This window comes from Amblyomma mixtum, chromosome 2, assembly GCF_055824585.1.
Source record: "Amblyomma mixtum isolate Tamu chromosome 2, ASM5582458v1, whole genome shotgun sequence".
Lineage (NCBI taxonomy): Eukaryota > Metazoa > Arthropoda > Arachnida > Ixodida > Ixodidae > Amblyomma > Amblyomma mixtum.
Genome location: NC_143013.1, coordinates 245091335 through 245099269, shown reverse-complemented (window position 1 = coordinate 245099269; position 7935 = coordinate 245091335). Strand labels below are relative to the sequence as shown.

The 7935-nt window shown below is 51.3% G+C and overlaps 2 non-coding genes across 2 annotated transcripts; both read left to right on the top strand.

Moving 5' to 3' along the window:
* The first annotated feature begins 402 nt into the window (after positions 1-402).
* TRNAE-CUC (transfer RNA glutamic acid (anticodon CUC)) lies at positions 403-474 on the top strand. The gene has a single exon. It is a non-coding gene; the product is annotated as a tRNA-Glu (tRNA).
* Positions 475-480: 6 nt separating this feature from the next.
* On the top strand, positions 481-552 carry TRNAQ-UUG (transfer RNA glutamine (anticodon UUG)). The gene has a single exon. It is a non-coding gene; the product is annotated as a tRNA-Gln (tRNA).
* The last annotated feature ends 7383 nt before the right edge of the window (positions 553-7935 follow it).

The window sequence follows — 7935 nt, the reverse complement described above, 5'->3', positions numbered from 1 at the left end:
GCTGAGCTGCTTAAAGGTTTGGCTACAAGTGTGAAGTGAACCTGTAGTTTCGAGCCTTGCGAACTAGATAATGGAATGTTTTAACTCATTGCATTTTGCAATTCGCTGCTCAGTAAAAAAAAAAACATGAAGGGCTTTATTTCGTTTGCGTTGATGTATGTCTAGCGTAACACAATGATTCACAGTGAGGTCCGGTAACATCGCCTCGCCGATCTCGTAGCTCAAGGGAGAAATCAGCCGCCAACCTCTAAGGGTGACGACGCCGCGGACGGTAATAAACTGACGAGCACTTGACCCACGCACAACAGCTGCTTTTGCTACACCGCCGCTCCGTCGTTTCGACGCGGCCGCGCGTGCATCCGCGTCTTGAGAAAACGTCCCGCAGCTGCGGTGACGAGCGTCTCCGGCGTGGTCTAGTGGATAGGATACCTGGCTCTCACCCAGGAGGCCCGGGTTCGATTCCCGGCGTCGGAATGAGTCGGTCTCATGGTGTAATGGTGAGCACTCTGGACTTTGAATCCAGCGATCCGAGTTCGAGTCTCGGTGAGACCTGATCTTTTTCTTCCGATTTTTTTTTTCAACTTCGAGTATGCAGCCACAAAAATCCCCGCCTGTCTCGTTTTTCGCTAGTCATCCTCATAAAGATCAATGTGACACCGTTTGTTCTTTATCATCTGTCTACCACTTGCAAATGCCCGTCCGGTTGTGCTTGCGGCCTTTTTTATCTAAGTTTTCAAGAAATCGCGAGTTATCTCGGACAAGGAAGGTTGCTAGGGGCGTTCTGTTTTTCGCAACTAAACCGCCATCTGTTCCCAGAACATTTGGACATCAGTAGAACATCACTAAATGGAGAGAAAAGTTGATTAGTCGCAGCTGCTGGTTTCGTTGTATATCACATGTAGTTTGCTGTACCGTGGTTGCTCCAGTTCTTCCTTGGCTGTTTTTTAGTTGGTTGCAGAACATATGCGGCAGCCTTAGATCTGTACGTCCCGCGAGCGGCAACTACAGGCCTCAGGCCTTTCAGCCAGGCCTGGCTACCGGCTAGAACGCATCACCGTATCTTTAACAACTTTTTTGGCGTTTTAGGCGCGTAACTTGGGCCTTTGGACGTAGAAACAATTCAGCTGCACGATTTGCGAGTTTATAGAAGTCCTGAGTCAAGGTAAACCTGAGTGAGCCATAAGTTGAATTGCGCGTGTAGGCCCGAATTAGTGAGCCTAGATGAGTCGTGAGCCAAAATGAGTGAGTGCTCGCGCCTCGTGGCCTCGGCAACGGAGGCCCTGCTGCGGAGACTTCCAAGCCTTTCTATGTTGGGGCCATACGAATGTCCACTCAGTTGGAGTAAGTCTTCCCGGATGACGAGTGGGAAGACATGACTGCGTAGCGATTGTGCAAGGCACTCTCGTTGAGCGCGCTCCCACCTGGGCCTCGCCCGGCTGTTCTCTCAAGCCCAGCATGGATAGAAGTCCATAGTCCCGACCTGCCCGATGCGGTAAAAGATTTCCGCTAGCGCATCGCGTGGGGAGTCCTTCCCACAAAAGTCCGCCTGAGTAGGTGGGTGGTTGTGCGGGATGACACATGTGTTCACTATGGGCTCCCAGAGACGAGCAAACATGTGTTGGACGAATGCGTAGTGGCGCGCACGCTTCTCCGCTTGGTCGCACGAGCGTTCTCTTTCTCCGCGTCACGAGCAACCGCCCCAAGGGGAGCATTTCAGTGGATCCTAAAGTTTATGATTGCGCTCGTTGAGAGAATCGCAACATAGCCACACAGGGGCAGACACCGCTTCGCTTCATGCAACCCCTGATGCCCAAGCTAGCAGCGTTGTAATGTAGTGCTTCCTTGACGTGCAACTTTTCATTCTTGGCGAAGACGCCTGCCTTCGGCGGTGGCCGACGCGCCACGTACTTACATATTACGCAGGAGAGGGTGGCCCTCGAACGAAACGCATGGTAGACGCACAGGCACTTCCAAATGGGGATTCACGCGAGAATCCACTGTGGCAAGCGCTTCCTAATAGTGTGTGCTTTGTCTTCTGCATCATGACGCCATTGTGACCTTGCCTGAACTTAAATTCTTGTTTAAAGCCAATGCACTGCTGAGAGCATCAAATCCCAGCAGGGCGCTGCTTGATCATACACCCTAGGATTGTGCAGCTTCTTTGAATCAGCCCAAATATCCCCGGCTCCATTGCTGTATTAGACCACGTCTTATTTACTGCATCAAGAAAATCTCGTTGTTGCTTGTATAAAGGAATTTAAGTTAAAGGAAAACTGCATAGGTTTTAGAAATCAACGAGCTCAAGAGGGTCGAATGTGTGAAACTTGCACGTGAAGCATGCCAAGTCTTTTTGGGCTAGCACTTTAAATAATGAAGTAATCGCTGGTTAAAATCCGGACGCCCTTCAAGCTTTTCCGCAGCGCACAACGCCAAGTGGGGGGCGCATGATGACGTCATCGAAGGTATCAGTACATTTCCAAGGCAAAAACGCCTGCTTTGAAGGAAAAAAACCAATGCCATCGAAGGCGAACCCTGCCGAGAGTTGTTCGGCAGCGTCTAACGAGTCAGGACAGGGTGTGGCTGACGACAACGGTAATTTGAAATCATACCTTCCGTGACGTCACGCTGAGTTTCCCTGCATTCCTCCGGTGCATTGAGGAGAAGCGCAAAATTCAATCGTCTATAATGTCAATATTTTAAATGCCAGTGCAAAACCACTTGGCATGCTTTACATGTAGCCTTTATAAATTTGAATCCTTGAATATCGAGAAATTCCCAAAAAAGTGCTGCAGTTTCCCTTTAAGTGTGTTGTTTTGTCTGCTCTGTACTGGAGAACCATGTGTTTGCATCCAAACAGTAACATGGTTTCAATAAATTTTCTTCGAATCCGCTTTTGCGGGGTACCACTACATACGAACTGATTGGTCCCATACGAGCAGGTACGCATACTACACACGAGCAGGCACGCACGCAGCTGGCGGGAACGTGGCGCCATCTGGCGTCCCCATGGTTTCTGCGCACGCGCAGTGGCGCCTCACGCAAGCTGATCACGGCAGTGGATCGCGCTATGCTATAACCTTCTAATGTCTGAAGTGGCGGTGATCGACTCGCTGCGTGCGTCATGCGGCCGCTTGATAACGTCACCCTACTTGTCATCGCTGGTACGTTCCGTACCACGTGCGAGAACACACACACACGCCACCGGCCTTTTTCGTAACGGGACTAATAATGCTTTCCCATTATTTCTACCACAGCCCGTCAGGACCGCACAGGGGCGTGACGCTGCGCCAAGTCAAGTCATGGCGGCCAGAAGTTGTCTCACGCTTTCGACAATAGAATCTTCCGGTCATGTACGGCACAGCGCTCAGCCAACCGTAGTGAAAATGCAGAACCAAAAGGTTGAATTAAAGAATTAAAATTTTGAACAATTTTGATATTTAAATTATAGACTTACGCTGAGGAATCCAAGTGTTATGCCTCTGGAGTGATTCTGTAAGGCGGCTCATTTTGCATTCACTATATTTGTCAGAGTCGCCGAAGTAACTAGCGCAGATTGGAACCATGCCCAGAGTGTGGTCCCGGTAGCTCCTATTTATTTGCTGAGTGTAGTCTCTCCCCAATTATGTGTCAATCTTTTGGATTTTCAAACCGTTTGTATTTGTTCTTATCAGCTTAATATCTGACATGGTCTTTTCAGGGCCGTTCGGATTACGCGATTGTGTAGTGAGACAGCTTGCACTTGTTTCGCCTTTTGCCAGAGATTGCCACGGGGAGAGCATCCTAATAAGCCTTTAGGCGAATTTTTGAAGGCTTCGCCTGTGTGGGCAAGGCCTGACCTTCAAAGCAAAAGGAAGATTAAGCCTTCACTTCACTTATACTTTTTATAGCTTTTGCTCAAATTACATGCAGTAGGCGTCATTTTCAATGCAATTCTCTACACTGCTCAAGTGCCGTAGTGGCGGCTTAATTCTTGTATTTCGTTAATTAACCGTATTATAGTGATAACGACTGTTTGATCGCCCTTGATAAAGCTCTTTTACAGAGTGGTTTCAATCTTGTCAGTGCAGGTGGGCTTCGTTTAGTCTATATTTGTGTGCGGCAGATTGCTTTGCGCTTCGTGTACTTCCGAGTCTCCTCACAAACTATAATTTGTGCCTTCTTGTAGGTCAAATACTGTTTTGCTGACTTGCATTGTGTCTACTAATTTTTGTGATCTTCCTTCTGTATTGGGGCTGAGAGAGAGAAAAATAAACTTTATTATCAGAAAGAAATTTGAGGCAGGCGCCTGGGTTCCCGCAAGATGCCACTGCATGGGAGACCCTGCTGCGCTCGGAGGACCCGGCCGTGCAGACCATCGCAACCGGCCGGGCTGCCAGTGTTATGGACCTTAGGAACATAAACACTTGAGTGCAGTAGGGTCGTGCGGGGACCCTGGGGCGTGCCCCGAATTCCTTGTATAATACAGTTTTTTTCTCTCTCTCAAATGTTCCTAAGGCCCATAACACTCGCAGACCGGCCGGTTGTGATGGTGTGCACGGCCGGACTAACGGATCAGGTGTATTTCGTAGTTGCTTTCCTACTGGCTCCTTTTACAGTGGGAGCTGTTTGTTGGCGGTTAGTGGTTTTTGAGGAAAAGAATGACGCCGTATCTCCTTCACTTCTTGCTGGACACATCAATGGCATCAATGGCATCAATGGGACCGACCGACCGACCGACCGACCGACCGACCGACCGACCGACCGACCGACCGACCGACCGACCGACCGACCGACCGACCGACCGACCGACCGACCGACCGACCGACCGACCGACCGACCGACCGACCGACCGACCGACCGACCGACCGACCGACCGACCGACCGACCGACCGACCGACCGACCGACCGACCGACCGACCGACCGACCGACCGACCGACCGACCGACCGACCGACCGACCGACCGACCGACCGACCGACCGACCGACCGACCGACCGACCGACCGACCGACCGACCGACCGACCGACCGACCGACCGACCGACCGACCGACCGACCGACCGACCGACCGACCGACCGACCGACCGACCGACCGACCGACCGACCGACCGACCGACCGACCGACCGACCGACCGACCGACCGACCGACCGACCGACCGACCGACCGACCGACCGACCGACCGACCGACCGACCGACCGACCGACCGACCGACCGACCGACCGACCGACCGACCGACCGACCGACCGACCGACCGACCGACCGACCGACCGACCGACCGACCGACCGACCGACCGACCGACCGACCGACCGACCGACCGACCGACCGACCGACCGACCGACCGACCGACCGACCGACCGACCGACCGACCGACCGACCGACCGACCGACCGACCGACCGACCGACCGACCGACCGACCGACCGACCGACCGACCGACCGACCGACCGACCGACCGACCGACCGACCGACCGACCGACCGACCGACCGACCGACCGACCGACCGACCGACCGACCGACCGACCGACCGACCGACCGACCGACCGACCGACCGACCGACCGACCGACCGACCGACCGACCGACCGACCGACCGACCGACCGACCGACCGACCGACCGACCGACCGACCGACCGACCGACCGACCGACCGACCGACCGACCGACCGACCGACCGACCGACCGACCGACCGACCGACCGACCGACCGACCGACCGACCGACCGACCGACCGACCGACCGACCGACCGACCGACCGACCGACCGACCGACCGACGTATCTTTCCTGTCTCTATCTTTCAGTCCGTGTCTTCTAAGCGCAGGTATATTTCAATATGGTAAACCAACTCGCCCTACAAACCACTCAGGTTCGTTATATGCGATGTAACACGACAGTACGCAATATCCGAGCGTAACACACTTAAGTTCGTTATATCCTAGGTGGCATACCAGGTGACGCGCCACGGGTGGCAGCGTTCGCCATTTCCGTTTGCGCAGGTCCTTGTAATGCTAACGTATTAACAGACCTGTAATCGCGGATGTACTGCATGTACCAGTTAAGTTCGGAGGAGCGTAGCGCCAGCTGTAGCCAATGGAAGGAGGGCGTCGCGCCAGCTGCCGCCAAGTGTGAAGATGAAGAGTGTGAAGTGCTCTTGCGAGTACATTCACATGCTAGAAATGAAAGAGGCGAAGAATGAACACATGCTGTCGCACGTCTCCTCTGTTTAACTGCGTTACAAAACTACCACTTTTTTTTCTACAGGGTTATATTCGGGCGAAAAATTTCGGTACTCTTGAGAAAGATTCGCCTTCACATTTGGTATCGGGTTTCCAAAGCGACTCGGGCTACGCCGTAGTGAAGGACTCCGGAAATTTAGACCATCTGCGGTTTTTTTACGTGCGTTGATATCGCACAGTACAATGGTCGCTTGCAATTTGCCTATCAAAGCAACGCCGTGGCTAGGATGGATGGATGAAATAAACTTTAATGTGCAACGGAAAGGTGATCGAGAACAGATACTCCTATGAAGTGCAATGTAAGTGCACCTTAAATATGTGGTTGAAATTATTCCGGAGACCTCCACTATGGCACCTCTTTCTCTTTCTTTTTCACACCGACCTTCCTTCCTGTTCGGGTGGCCACCCAGATGCGAGACAATTACTGCGCCGTTTCCTTTCCTCAAAAACTAATGTTATCTTTCATGAAAATGGATCGACAGTAAGTTTAAACGCAAAGTGGAACACAAACGGCCCTATTAAAGTTCTCTCATTCGGTTAATTGCTTTCAGATGTAAAGAGCGTAATTCAAAGTTCGGTTTGGTTTGGTTTGGTTTATGGGGTTTAACGTCCCAACGCGACTAAGCCTATGAGAGATGCCATAGTGGAGGGCTCCGGAAATTTCGACCACCTGGGTTCTTTAACGTGCACTGACATCGCACAGTACACGGGCCTCTAGAATTTCTCCTCCAAAGTAAGTTCGACATACGCAGTGATTATGCGTGTATCCCACCGCACGAAATATCTCATGCTGAGAGTGCAATAAATTACTTATTGTTGCTTCGTTAGCCAAATGTTTAGGTTTATTTGTAATATTGGTTATTTACCGATTAGTATATAAGAGCAGCCATACCACTACATAGGAAAGCTGCACAGCTATACCCCAGACCAGGACGAATTTTTGTTTAGCAACGCGGCTTCTGTGAAAAGTGTATAGCTTTCCTTTTCCGCCGTATTACTGCACTTGGGTGAATGCTAATACTCCCTTATTCGTCGTCATCATCATCAACCTAACTACGCCAATTGCAGGGCAAAGGCCTGTCCCAAGTCTCTCCAACCCATTCCTTATTATCATTCCTATAATTACTTTAATTGCATTTGTAGCGTTTAACTACGCCCTGCAGTTTATGCTGTGCACAGCGACGCTGTAACTCTTGGCGGCGGAAAAATCTCCCGTAGCCTAATCAAAATACCACGGCAAAGCAGATAGTTTGGTTTGGTTTTGTGGGGTTTAACGTCCCAAAGCGACTAAGGCTATGAGAGACGCCGTAGTGAAGGGCTCCGGAAATTTCGACCACCTGGGGTTCTTTAACGTGCACTGACATCGCACAGTACACGGGCCTCTAGAATTTCTCCTCCAAAGAAATTCTAGCCGCCGCGGACGGGATCGAACCCGCGTCTTTTGGGTCAGCAGCCGAGCACCATAGCCACTGAGCCACCGCGGCGGCAAAGCAGATAGTAAATCATAAAGTGCAGCTTATTTCACTTTTATTTTCACAATAACCAAAACTATGCTCAAAATACAACAGTGTTGAGAGCTATATAAGAAAGAAATACTCCTGGAAGCCATTAAAGATAACCCAAATGAAAAGCAAAATTGGTACGCTTACATTCAAATTTACATATTTTCTGCGTATATGCAAGAGTGCGATATAAACTAGCCCGGTGACAGAAACAGGAAATACCAAAC